Source organism: Cyprinodon tularosa, unplaced genomic scaffold, assembly GCF_016077235.1.
Source record: "Cyprinodon tularosa strain WSP-4 unplaced genomic scaffold, ASM1607723v1 ctg1509, whole genome shotgun sequence".
Classification (NCBI taxonomy): domain Eukaryota; kingdom Metazoa; phylum Chordata; class Actinopteri; order Cyprinodontiformes; family Cyprinodontidae; genus Cyprinodon; species Cyprinodon tularosa.
Window position 1 is genome coordinate 126,496 of NW_024038342.1, and position 12,633 is coordinate 139,128.

The following is a 12,633-nucleotide window of genomic DNA, read 5'->3' on the forward strand; positions in this document are numbered from 1 at the left end:
GGTGAAGAGGTTACGCAGCTGCTCTGTGAGCTCCTTGTCTCTGTCTGCGCCACCAATGTCTCCAAAGCTTGGGGAGTCTATGATGGTCAGGGAGTAGTTCACCAGGAAGCCCTCCTGGTGGTAGAGTTTGTACACAGTGATTTCTGATGTCTGACTGTGAACCTGCCCTTCGTCCACTAACTTAAAACGAAACGAGTCTTCCCATCTAACGCCTAGAACGTAGTTTATCATCCCATTGATGACAGTGGACTTCCCAGCACCTGCGGCTCCAAGAACCAAAATGTTTCTGTTACAATTGAAGGATTTTTCTCCAAAAGTGAAACTTTTGCAGCCTTTAATGCTGATTTGCTTCTCTTCTAGTGGAAGTTGGTAAACTGGGATACCTCTTCTTGGTGAAGTCAGTAGAGTGCTGTTCTCTTTAACAACAAGAGCCAGTCGTTTAGCTCCCGGCTTTGACTCAATGCAGGTTGATCGACGTCTCAATAAAATGATGATAAATCGAAGAAAACAGAATATTAAAAACACAATAAGAAAGAGAGATATTTCCACTGAGTTTGACATGAAAAACGCCGTGATTGTTGGTGCTAAAACTCCTGACATCTTGACTTCATCTAATAATGTCAAAATCACTTCTGAAAGATATCTCTCAGACGCCAATACATCCTTCAGATTGATGATTTCCAGCCAATGAAACCAAAGTAAAACATTCACAGCAGCCAAGATAGTTGTGGCCAACGTGTTTGACAGAGTGAGAAACACTGCGATGTTCAAAACCGTGGCACCTGATATCTCAGGAAGATCTATTGCTGATGGGAAGAAATGTGTCACTTTAAAGATATTCAACCGGTGCAAACTAAATACTGCAGACACCACAACTAAAAGAGTTGTTGTTAGAGAGTTAGACCAGATGAAGAACAGAGTGACCGTCAGCGTCAATACGCCGGATATCCTCGGATCGTCTAACGCTGCGATGACCAACTTTGAGAGGTTCCTTCTGGATGCAAACACATCTGTGAGTGTAATGATGTTCTGCCAGTGAAGCAACAGCAGAACAACCACAACGAGGAGCAGAGTTATCGTCAGCCAGCGCCACATCTTGATTGTCATTGTAGGTCTTCTCTGTTGACAACCTGTCTGAAAGCAAACAAAAGGAAACAGCATAAAAACATCGATTTAATCCTCTGATACAGTAAAAGGTTTTTATTGCACCAGGAAATGAACCTGATGATATGCAGTTCATTCATGCCTAATTCTGTTTCTCCACAAAGTATTATTTAAAAACAAAAGTACAGCAATTACATCCAACAACATGGCGGACGGTTTGGAAAATGGGGAAGAAATGAAGGGTGCAGGAGGTTTGCTAGACTTGCAGGAAGAAGGCCTTGACTCATAGCCTTATAGACCAGACTACATGTGAGATTAAATGTGTAATTTAGTCTGGCCCTGATGAATGAGCCATCAGAAGAGTGCTGATGAGAACAACCCGTTGTTTTTCAAACCATTTCTGTGCCTAGTTTGTGCTGTTGTCGGAAAATATTTATCTCTCTTCTATTATATAATAATTTATCCTATTTACTCACTATAAAAGTTTTCACTCAGCCTGTTTCACCTTGAAGGCCACACCATTCTCTGCAGGATGGTGTTTGTAGACCAGACATAGCTTCTTCCCATAACAAACCAGATTCTTTCTCAGGTTTATTCATAACATGTTACTGTTTAACCAAAGTGTCTGTAATTAGTTTTGACTCTGACTACTTTCAATTGTTGTAAGTAAGGAGGAACGAACGCTGTCCAGATCAGAACAGGGCAGAATGCTGCCATTAGGGCTGCATGATGAACTGTTCTCTCTTTGCAAAGATCTGAATAAATGTGTCGACTGTATGAAATCCATCGATCTCTGTTTATTTAACTAGGATGAATAGTTGAATACTTTTTTCCCACGACAGTGCCTAGTTTAAAAAAAAAAAGCTAAATTAAGAGGGGTTTGCTTTATTCAGGGTCCACTTCCTCTCAGGTGGAAAAGCCTGCTGAGGGTTCTTTAAATTTGGGCCTCTAGTGTCAGCATAGAAATAGGTTAAAGGAATTAACTTTACGAATATTGATTTTTAATTTTATTTTGTGCTTTTATTCCGCTGCTATAATGCTATTTCTTTTTCCTGCCAGATGCTAGCTAAAAAAAGATATTATTATAGTTTAGCATACGTGTGGTCAGTGCCTTTACTGCCTCATCTATTCCTGATGGTATCCTGTGGAGAGGAACTGCTATGTGTGGGTCCTATAGAATAAAATAGGTATTTTAAAGGTTACCTAGCCTAGAGCTGTTAGGATGAGGGTGGCATCCGCGGGGAATCGGGGATGACAGCCATTAGATCTTTTGACCTGCGAGTTTGAAAAGGGTGAGGCCTTGAGAACGAGAGACGGGCAACATGGTCAGCGAGTCCCATCCAGCCCTCCGTGAATCTCAGGGACTTAGAGGTGAGTAATACTCTGCAGGCCCAGAGATCCAGGAACAATGCAACCTTTTGACCTTGACCCACCATCAAATCATTGGTAATCAAGTCATCTGTTCAGGTACTCCAGGAATATGGGTGTGTAGATGATAGGAAGCACAGCATCTGTTGCATTTATTGACCTCTGGTAAAGATGTTTGGAAAGCCCTAAAATAAACCTGTTATTGCAGCAGCATAATCAAACACTGAAGAAACAGGGCTATGGTTAGCATTCAGACTTCATGCTACATTTACAACGGATGCACTTAGAGCAACAGAAGCAGCTGGTTTACATGTAAACTTAATGGTTGACTTTACAATCAAGGAGCATTAAAAGGTCCTGCAGCTCGTCTGGAGCAGCAGGAGCAACAGGAGCCGGCAGAATATGTTGGCTTTTATTATCCTGCTGCCTGCAGTTTGTAGCACAGACCTGAAAAACGCTAACATCTACTTCCAGCTGCCACCAACAGGAGGGGACAACCCCCAAGAGGCGAGCGGGCCTGAGGCAGCTGCTGCTGGGGATTCCCAGTGACAGCGCAGCGCCGGTATGTGGGGGTCTGAGCGGCTCCCACAGAGAAATAATCTTTGAAGGCAGGATGGTAATCTGGATGAACTGACTGCACAGACCATGTTTTCAGGAGGACTTTCTCACTTCAACATAGATTCTAACTACTTTCTACCCGCTGATCACTGCTAATATAGCAAAGCTGCTCTCTGGCATCGAACACAGGAGCAGCAGAAGCATCTGGACTCACTTTACTGGACGGCTGACCTTAATGAGGATCAGAGATGAAGCAGCAGAAGCTTCTTTGATGCTCAAATCGTGTTAGATGTGAACGTAGCATCAGCGTATTAGCTAAGGTTAGCTACAGTGCTAAGCTTAGCTTTAATATAGATGGTAACATGTTGACAGTGTGGAATGTTTACTGGTAGAAGGATGAAGGAATCATGTGCTTTAGAGACATGAAGCGTTGAAACAAACATAAGAAACTAGTCTGAGGCTTTCAGCAGGAACAAGCATGGCATCATGGCTCCAATGCAAAGCTGGACTGGAGTTCATCTACCAAAGCAGACAGCCAATAAAATACACCTGGAATGGGATTCCAAACTTTTCTAGCATCACCGCTGCTGGTAATTGATGCATCCTGCAGCAGATTATTAATCTCTCTGACTTGAGGATTGATCATTTTCACAGAATGAGTTAAAGATGAATCAGAACAAACCTTGTTTGGCTTTTATCCACACCTCTCACAGCTTGTAGTTCCAGTCGGTGTCTTTCAATGCCCTGAACTACAATAAAAAGAGCATAACGCATCAGGCCTCATTCAATTCTGCAATATTTCCAAACAGAAACTGAAAATATTTTCAGAACAAATTTAGCCATTTAATTTAAGAAAAGTGTCATGAGAATGAAAATGTTTCTGTCTGAGATTTTATGGCCACATAAAGGTAATTAATGTTGTTAAATCTAAAACATGTCAGATTCAGGTTAATCTGCGACTTCAGCTTAGGATAGAAAACAAACCACTTCCTGAATCAGCTTGGTTCCACACAGCTGGATGCAAAATCACACAATCAGGAAATCTAACATTTAACGTGTTGATGATGCAACATTGATTTCATTCAGCAGGACAAACCAGCAGCTTCTGAGTTATTCTGAATTAAACAGGCTTTTCTTTAATCAAAGATATGCTACATTCAGTAGCTCCTCAGCAGCACTACCACCGTCTCCATGGTGACGGGAAAACCTGCTGGAGCTAGCTTAGCATGCTATAATGGAGATGGATGGAAACACTGATGATTGTTCCAGATAATCTAGTCCAGAATCAGTCTGTGTGGTTGAACCATCAGCCAGTTGAAGCTCAGGAGAGGGTAGTGATGCTGAGGGACATGGAGTCAAACCTCTAGCCTACAGTCAGACTCTGAGGGTGATGCTAATATGGCCGCAGCTGCTACGCCTCAGCTACAAATAGAGGAAGCAGTTCTTAGTTTTTATATATATATATTTATTTATATATTTATAATTGGGATATAATACCTTAACTGAACCTGATTTTTAAATAAATCATCCATCGCTGTTAAAAGAAATGATCTAATATATTATTAAAGGGAAACCAGCAACTCCATCACCAGGGTTGTCAGATGTGCCTGTTTTTACTGCCTCCACTGTCCCCGTCTGTCCCTGCCTGATCTGCTCACCTGAACCTCTGATGGACTCCTGCTGGACTCTACCTGTCTGTGTGTTTCTGTCTGAGCTGGATGCTCAACGCACAGGAGGAGTCCTGGGTACGGTGGGAAGCAGCTTTTACACTGAACAACCAGGCAGCTCTTTTAACGAGGGAACAAAATAAAAAAAAACGACCTTCTGATTATGTTTCAAGCACAACATGGAGTGCTCCAACTTCTCTCCATCTCATCTGACCTGCTTCAGCCTCTTTGAAATCAGCTGCGACACAATGTGAAGGCATGGCTGCATCTAGATCCATGGAAACTTCTCAGAAGTCTTTAACTAAACCACTGTTTCATCTCTCAGTCCTTCTCCTGCATTCGTCAATCCTGTTTCTCCCCGTTAGAGTTATTGAATGAAAATTATAAAATTAATGTGTGTGCATATGAAACATTGAAGAAATAAGATGCTACATTCTGTCCTGTGATTTAATTAGGAGGGTCATTCTAGACTTGCCTTCAGCCAGAAGGCATTTACAGGGTCATAAACTTTTATGACCTGCCTCTCAGCCAGTTGGTCATTCTAGGGTCATAAAACCCACCCATCTCTTTCTGCTCTGTGAATAAAAGACTCTGCTGTTCTGTTGGGGCTCAGATTGGTGCTGGGATGTGAGCAGCAGTCTTTCTCATTCCTGCAGGAAAAGCTCTGTGCTTCAGATTCATTTTTGTCCTATATGAAATATGAACTCACAATATTTTGAATCTAACATTTTTGATGCTGAAAACCCGGGAGTCAAGATCCAATTGTCCAGGACCGTGCGGGACCAAGGCCAAGAAACTGTCGACAGCTGTCCGCCCTTCGCCGGACGGGGCCAATAGGTTGGTCCAGCCCTGCCCTGGACATCCTGGTGACGACTCTCGCTGAGGACTGAATCTGCGCAGCCAAAGGGTAGGCCTAAAGCTTTTGATCAAAGGTTGGTCTGGGACCATTTGAAAGCTATAACTGGTTGTAGTCGCAAGAATATTTGACAAACAGGGTTTTGTTGTGATAGATCTGGGATCGGTATTCTGTGCGTTTGGGTCTGGAACCCTCAGTGTTCTTTTAAGATAAGAACTCAGCTAAGTAAGGTTTGCAGCTGCCGCAGCAGGGATAGCAGATACAGCATCTGGGTATCCGGTGCGTGCGAGGGCCTGGAGTTGGAGACTCCAAAGTGTACACGTAATGATAGGTGTTTTTCTTTTGTCTATGATTGGTAAAAATAAAAAATATATTAGGCCTTAGAATAGGTGTGTGTGACTGTGTAAGAGTGTGTGAGGAAACAATCGAACCGCTGGGTTCTGTTGTTTCATACTAAAACAGCAGGAATTAATACAGTATAACTCTTGTGGATGCAGAGGCAAGAATTTCTCACATGAAAAGGTAGAAGCAGAAATTACCACAACAGTGTTTGGGTGCTGTCCTGCTGAATAAACATCCAGTGCGTAGAATACCCTAGGTGTTTGTACTGGACTAAATTCTTTAAAATGGGAAAAGGTCAAAATAAATTAGAGATAATTTAGAATCTACGATTAGAAGTTTGTAGAAGTGCAGGATCCAACAAAAAAAAATAATCACTTGAATATATAGTTTGGAAAAAATATGGGTTTGAGGGACGCCTCTATTCCAAGATAAAATAATAAGAACTAAATGATAAAATAATAGAACTAAAGTGAGTCAGGGCGGTAAAAGAATTAAAAAGGATGGATTCAGGGAAGAGTATAGAGAAGATCATAAAGGGGATGTAAAATTTGTGTCAGATTGATCCAAGTAATTTAAATTACTTGTAGGAGTGGAAGTTAGAGTATGAAATAGATGGTGTGTGGAAGTAGATCAATGAAGAAATGTTATGTGCCGGCTAAAAACAAGCACTAGTGAAAAAATAGATAAATAGATAAATAGATAAATAGATAAATAAATAAATAAATAAATAAATAAATAAATAAATAAATAGATAAATAAGCTCCAAATGGCGAGGTGTAGGTATGATACATGCACAAAGTAGATACAAGGAAAACCTAAATAAATAGATCTAATGTTGTGTTTGTCCGTCTTTAAATGTTATGTGTTTCCGTCTTTAAAGTTATATTTGCGGGTTTTTAAGTTGTTTGTGCGTCCAAAAGCTAATGAAACACAGTTTAGAGGGAGGGAGTCAGCTTGAATTTGCAGCAGCGTGGAAACATGTCTATGGATCGATGACTGCAGCGTTGATCTACAGACACCCTTCCTAATGCGCCTGCATGGTCTCCAAAACTATTAAATTTGGAACCGGAGAATTTAAAAGAAAAAAAAAATAATAATAACCCACCGGAAAATTATTTTAGTCATGCAAGCTACCTACAGGGAATAAAATTTTTTTTAGAGGGATTAAATAGGTGGATTGTGCAAGCTAAAACATAGAAACGGCTATGAAGCGTAGTTTGGACCATAATTGGGCTCAAGGGAGGGGCCGGTGGTCACAGGGGAAAAACAAGGGGTCACGTAGAAAGCACAATAGGTGCTACAATTGGGATAAGGAGGGCCACTTTGCTCGAGAATGCCCAGACCCCGCAGAGTGACCCTCCCTGTCACCAATGTTATGACCAGCACTGACGCCAGGAGTCATGTGCACCAGCAAAAAATGCAGTTAATTGTGGACCCAGTGGAGGTCCTGGACCTACAGCAAATTTTCCTTTCTTTTTTAAACACATCAGAAAAACCATACTGGCCTTTAAACATCCAAGGGGTAAAAGTAAAATTCCTGTGTGACATCGGAGCCAATATATCTATTCTGAGGGATACAATACCTCAGGTTAAACCGGGACTAAAATGGATCACTGTAGTCTCTGCTGATGGAAGAATGGAAGCTCAGCGCATTTCTGAAAAACAATTGGTCACTGATGAAGATGGATTCAGGGTGAAAGCTGATTTTGATTTTAAGCCCAGACTGTCCAGTTAATCTATTAGGCAGAGATTTGTTAAGGAAATTGCAATTAGTGCTACAGCCTACAGACAGAGAAGTATTAGTAAAAAGATGTACATGTTGCATAGGGAAGTTACTCTAGAGATGCAGCTGACACACATGTGATAAATTCAGGCTCATCCCCGAAAACATTTTACTTCCTGGATCTAACCACCCAGGGGAAAAGATGATCCATAGGAGGGGTCATAAAATTTGTATGTGGATGTGTCAGTTTCCAGAAAGAAATTAGTTGTTTTTACAATTGTAGATGAGTTTAAAAAAAAAAACTTTATAGTGCTGCCTTAAAATCATCATATTCTGTGTAAACTGCAGAGATTGTTGCACTAACAAAAACATGTGAAATTTCAAAAGGCATCAAGGATGCAGGGGCGGTTCTAGAACTTCAAAGGGGGCTTTCAGCCCAGACCAGTAAAAGCCGACCAGGAAGGAAGAGTCCACAGGTGTAGTTCTTCATCTGAGTGTGAATAGGTGTTTGAGCAAATGGGGGACCAGGAAGAAAGAGTCCACAGAGGAAGTTCTTCATCTGAGTGTGAATAGGTGTTTGAGCAAATGGGGGAGCCATTAAAATAGTAGATGTGTATGAAGCATGGGGGATATTAAATGCATTAAAAGAAAAAACATGAATAGTTTTAACAATTATTAGACAAGCAGTTAGACTTATATGCAATTCAGGAGCCTGTAAAATTTGCATTAAAGATAATGTAGGACTAAAACCAACTAAAATACAAATTTTTGTAAAATCAGCAAATGGTCAAACATCCTAGGAGTGGATGTCAAAGGATTAGGAAAAAGGTTGCAAGGTTGCATGTTTTTGTAGTAATATCACCAACTCACCACATTAATTTGTTAGGATGGGAATTGATGGGAAAATTAAGCAATTTTTCTCAAACAGGGGGGCATGAAGGCTGAATGTGGAGAACATATAAATAGCGTTTCAACAAAATCTACTTGTGTCTATCTGCACTATGCTAGAAGCACATTGTCAGATCCACTGGATGAAAGTCTGTTAGTTGAACAGTAGAACACTTTGAATTTGTGCTTAACCCCAGATGAAAAGTTTGCAAAGATATTCCAAATGCATTGTGGTCTACAAGAAGAACTGATGCAAGACTGTTGACAACTATAGATTTAGTTGAAATAGTTCCTAATACAGACCAAGGATAAAACAATATCTGCTAGAATGTGAAGCAAAGGAAAATATAAACTAGTTATAAAAATTTTAGCGGGTGCAGAAATAAGTTTGTTGTTTGGGCCATGTTATTTCGGAGGAGGGGGAAAAGCATGTCTCAAACGGGGGGAAGTTATGATTAATATAGTATAGTAACACACACAGGTGTTTAACTACTACTGCTTTTAAAATTGTTGCATGTCTCACATGTTGTAAATACAATTCACAAGCAAATCAGAGAACTAAGTGAGGACAGGCACCAAGAGGTACAGCTCCATTTGAAGTAATTAGCATGGACTACATCGAGCGGACCCCAAGTGGTCAGTACAAGTACTGCCTAGTCCTAGTGAACAATTTTTCTAAATGGGTAGAAATTGTTCCCACAAAGCATGCCAATGCGCTGACAGTAGCAAAAGCGTTGTGTAAACATATCATACCTGAGCATGGTATCCATAAAATCTTACAAAGTGATAATGGAACACATTTTGTGAATGAAGTGGGATCACTAATGTCCAAACATTTAAACATAAACTTTGAAACATCACTGATTCTACCATCCACAGAGTGCAGGATTGGTGGACCGAGCTAATGGAGAGGTTAAGAACAGATTGAGAAAATTCATGGCAGAAACAGGAAAGCCATGGCCAGAGTGTTTGCACTTGGTAAAATTACTCATGAGGATCATTCCAACATCTGATGGTTTGGCCTCTTTTGAAATAGTGAATGGGAAACCTTTTGTTCTACCTTTATGGGAAGGACAGCCATTGGCAGAAAAAGAACATTGACCCATTAACTAAGTGAATTCTGAAGCTGTTCAGATACAGAACTGTTCAAAGAACATGTAATCTGCCCAGAGCTCCTTTTGTTTCCCACCAGGAAGGCCTGAAGCCTGGAGACCGAGTGCTGATTAAAATCATCAAGGGGAAAATTGGGCAGCTCCTAAGTGTGAAGGGCCCTACATTGTTCAACCAAAAACCCCCACCACTGTGAAGAGATCCAGGAAAGAGAGACTTAAATCCACCAGAGTCATTGTAAGCTGATTAAAGATGTTCCTCAGAAGCCCAGTAACCTTCACAGGGACCCCACGACTAAGGTACGGATCTGTGGTGAAGTCCAGCTTCAAAGGGGTTTGGTTTTTTAGGACCACTCGTCTCAACGCTGGTGAAGAAACCAACCTAACCCAGTCCTTTAGAGTCCGGTTAGTGGGTGTTTCCTTGGAGGGACTGGTGAAGATGGGAAAAACCAAAGTGGTTTTGCTGCCTGGTGATGACCGTTGGACTGGTGTTACTAGAGACTCAAACTGACTGAAACAAAGGAGGAACAGAATGATCTTTGATGGATCCACAGCAAGTCATCCTACAGTGCCAAAATGTGGTGGCAACATTCCAAGCGCGTTGCTGAAGATTTGAACAAAACAGACTGTTATGTTTGTACTCATATTCCTACTTCTATGAATACAATATGAGTTGAAAGATGCTGATGTTTAATATGCCCAACAGGGGGGAATGTTGGAGTTATTGAATGACAATTATGAAATTAATGTGTGCGCATATGAAACATTGAAGAAATAAGATGCTACATTCTGTCCTGTGATTCAATCAGGAGGTTCATTCTAGACTTGCCTTCAGCCAGAAGGCATTTACAGGGTCATAAACTTTTATGACCTGCCTCTTAGCCAGCTGGTCATTCTAGGGTCATAAAACCCACCCATCTGTTTCTGCTCTGTGAATAAAAGACTCTGCTGTTCTGTTGGGGGTCAGATTGGTGCTGGGATGTGAGCAGCAGCCTTTCTCATTCCTGCAGGAAAAGCTGTTTAAAAAATCCTTTTGTGCTTCAGATTCATTTTTGTCCTATATGAAATATGAAATATGAACTCACAATATTTTGAATCTAACACTCCCTCAGTCACTGAGCAGCAAAAAATACTATAAAATAATGACATGGTGTCATCAACAGTTCAATGGTGTTTTTATCAGATGCTGATATGACCGGAGGCAGTGAATGAAAAGGAAAACGCCTCACTTTCTTCTACTGAAGTGGAAGTAAACATGTGGACGCTGAAGTGAAGTTCTAACATTAGGAATAAAAACAAAACAATTCAACAAATGAAACAAAAAAGGAAGCAGATCATTTGCAAAGAAGGTCTGAGCTGCAGGTAAAGACTTGTGGACATTTGTTCCCCTGCAGCTGTAACAGGAACACCTGTCAGATCACTAATGCTTCATTTAGATCTAAATGTTTCCGTCTTACTGACAGAATCATTCTGGCTTTTTCTGTGTCTGCTGTAAAATATCTTCCATCTATCCTCCAATCATTGAGTTTCTTTTAGGAGAACTTTAAACCATGAAATGATCAAACAGAGGCTGAATAAGCACAGTCCTCCTCTGATGTTGAAATGGGAACCAGGAAAAGGTTCAGTTCTCCTGAGGACTAAACTGGCAGCTACAGGATCCTGAGCTTTCTCAGCTGGAGCTGCTAAGTTCTAGAAACGTCTCCCTCCGTCCATCAGGGCCACCACCAGTTTGGCTAATTTTAAATCCTCTGAAAAACTCCAGTGTTTGGCTGTGAAAATATTTTTGTTTATTTCATTATTTTATTTAGTAAAATTGTGGTTTCATTTTCTTTTGATTATTTTATTGCTTCATTACTTTGTTGTGTTTAATAGAGCTTTGCAAATAAAGATTGACTGATTCAGAAAGGTGATTCTCTTTACACATAAAACAGATGAAATAAAGGGTTTTCACATGAACTTATATTTACAGTTATTCTATTTTTCCTTCCTTATTTCCATAATATCCATTCGTCATGTTAATTATTTTGCAGTCCGTTAGAAAGAATAAGCCGTGCATCATATAAACAGGTTTTTAGAGTCGTCCAACATTTCTGGTGCATATTTAGTTTCTCACACTTTTCTATTTGACTCATTTTTGTCAGATAATAAAAACATGGAGAAATCTGTGGAGATGGAATCAGTAGATGTTAAATTAGAGAAATATAACCTAGTAAAGATCAGATAATGTTTTAATCAAATGCTGAAACTTATACAGTGTGGTTGTATTTTTCTTAATGTTGTTATTAACAGCAATATGACAGAAAAATAAAAATGTCATTTGCTTTAAAAGAAGAACAGAAGATAAATAGAAACCAACCTTTCTAAACTTCCTGTTGTTTCTCCTGCCAGTGGTTCTCCTGCTGCTGTTTTGTTAAACTACATTTTTTCACAAAAACAGATAAATGATTTTATGGCTTTAAGGTAAAAAAAAACAAACTAATGAATAAAAAAGTCAAGATGTCAGAGATCACAAACCTACCATCAGCATGTGTCTCCAAACCAGAGGGGAAGTTCCTCTTCCTTTGACTGAAGCCAAATTTATAGCCTAAAACACACACACACACACACGCGCACACACACACACACACACACACACACACACACACATCACATACCACACACATCACATACCACACACACAGACACACACACACACCAACACACACACACACGCACACACACACATGCGCGCGCACGCCGCACACACACATTACACACATATTACACACACCACACACACACGCACCCACACACACACACACATACCACACACACACACACATACCACACACACACACACGCACACACAAACCAACCTTCTTACTTTTATTTTCAAAAGCAGAGAAAAAAGCTGCAGGGATTTTTTAGTTGCCTTATGTCACAGGTGTCAGACCGGTTCCAGAAAGGGCCGTGTGGCTGCAGGGTTTCTTTCCAACCAAGCAGTAGCACCAGACTACATTCATATCATCATGTTCAGAT

At 40.5% G+C, this 12,633-nt stretch overlaps 1 long non-coding RNA gene across 1 annotated transcript; it reads right to left on the minus strand.

The window, feature by feature from the left end:
• Window positions 1-1,006: 1,006 nt before the first annotated feature.
• On the minus strand, window positions 1,007-12,157 carry LOC119779756. The gene is made up of 4 exons (XR_005280282.1): window positions 12,134-12,157; window positions 11,972-12,030; window positions 3,713-3,779; window positions 1,007-1,134 (listed from the first exon to the last, which is right to left on the minus strand). It is a non-coding gene; the product is annotated as an uncharacterized LOC119779756 (long non-coding RNA).
• Between the last annotated feature and the right edge of the window lie 476 nt (window positions 12,158-12,633).